The sequence below is a fragment of the Benincasa hispida genome, chromosome 9 (assembly GCF_027475165.1).
Source record: "Benincasa hispida cultivar pf3 chromosome 9, pf3_genome.v1.1, whole genome shotgun sequence".
Taxonomy (NCBI): Eukaryota; Viridiplantae; Streptophyta; class Magnoliopsida; order Cucurbitales; family Cucurbitaceae; genus Benincasa; species Benincasa hispida.
The window spans coordinates 92,442,648-92,444,411 of NC_143486.1; positions in this window are offsets into that span (position 1 = coordinate 92,442,648).

Genomic DNA, 1,764 nt, shown 5'->3' on the forward strand with positions numbered 1-1,764 from the left:
TTTATGATATTTATAATACTCCCTTAGATGCTCATATATATATATAAAATATGTCTCATTCAAATTTTATTAGAAAAAATCCAATGGAAAAAAACTCCTAGTGAAGGAAAAAGATAACATATTTCATATAATACATACTCCTAAAAGAATACAATATATTTACTCCCTCTCACGAAAACATTACTTAAGATCTCTAAGTCGTCGCATTATAATGTTGTGCACCAATTTTTCAAAAGTTGCAGTTGGTAATACCTTTGTAAATAAGTCTGTCGGGTTATTCTTCAAACAAGTTTGTTGTACAGTGATGTTGCTATTTTCTTCAAGGTCATGAGTGTAGAAAAAATTTAGTGAAATATGTTTTGTTTTATCTCCTTTATATAACCTCCTTCCATTTGGACTATGCAAGTTGTGTTGTCTTCATATAATATTGTTGGAAGATTTTTATTAAAAGACAAGCCATACATTTCACGAATGTGCTGAGTCATTGACCTTAACTATACACATTCTCGACTAGCCTCGTAAATTGCAAGAATTTCAGCATGATTTGAGGAAGTGGCCATTATGATTTGTTTCACCGACCGCCATGATATAGCAGTTCCTCCACATGTGAACAGATAACTTGTTTAAAATCTAGTTTGTGGAGATTAAATAAATATCTAGAATCTACATAACCAACTAAACAAAATTTGATTTATTTGAATAAAATAAACTCATATCGATTATTCCTCAGAGATAATAAAGTATATGCTTAATTCCATTCCAATGTCTTTTTTGCAGGAGAAAAACTATATCTAGCTAATAAATTTACTGAAAATGTAATATCTAGTTTTGTATTATTAGCAAGATTTATAAGTGCACCAATTGCACTAAGATATGGTACTTCAGGACCAATAAGTTCTTCATTATCTTCTCGGGGTCAAAATATATTTTTCTTTATATCCAATAAACGAACTTCCATTGGAATATTTAATGGATGTGATTTGTCCATATAAGTTAATTGATGAATAAATATTCCATCTGTTAAATGCTCAATTTGCAAACCAAGACAAAAATTTGTTTTCTGATATCTTTCATCTTAAATTCTTTCTTAAGATATTCTATTGCCTTTCAAAGCTCTGCATGAGTTTCAATTATATTCAAGTCATCAACATACACAGTTATAATAGCAAATATTGATTGTGATTTATTTATAAAAACACACAGACATATTAGATTATTTTGATATTTTTCTTTCAATAAATATCCACTCAAGCGATTATACCACATCTGTTATGATTGTTTCAATCCATATAGTGATCTCTATAACTTTATTGAATACCATTCCCGAAAATTTGATGTATATGTTTCAGGTACCTTAAATCCTTCTAGGATTCTTATATAAATATCATTATCAAGAGATCCATATATATGTTGTGACTACATCCATAATATGCATATCTAGACCTTCAACACAGTCAAGTCAATTAAATATCTTAGTGTAATTGTATCCCTAGAGAATATGTCTCCTCATAATTAATATCAGGTCTTTATGAAAAACCTTGTGCAACTAGTCTTGCTTTGTATCTTGTGACCTCATTATTTTCATTTCTTTTTTCTCACAAATACTCATTTGTATCCCAAGGTTTGACACCTTTTGGTGTTTCGGACTACTAGTCCAAAAACCTGCCGTTTTGAAAGTCAGTTTAATTATGTCTCGACTGCTTCTTCCTACTGAAGCCAATCTTTTCTATGTCGACATTCTTCAACAAATTTTGGTTTAGGATC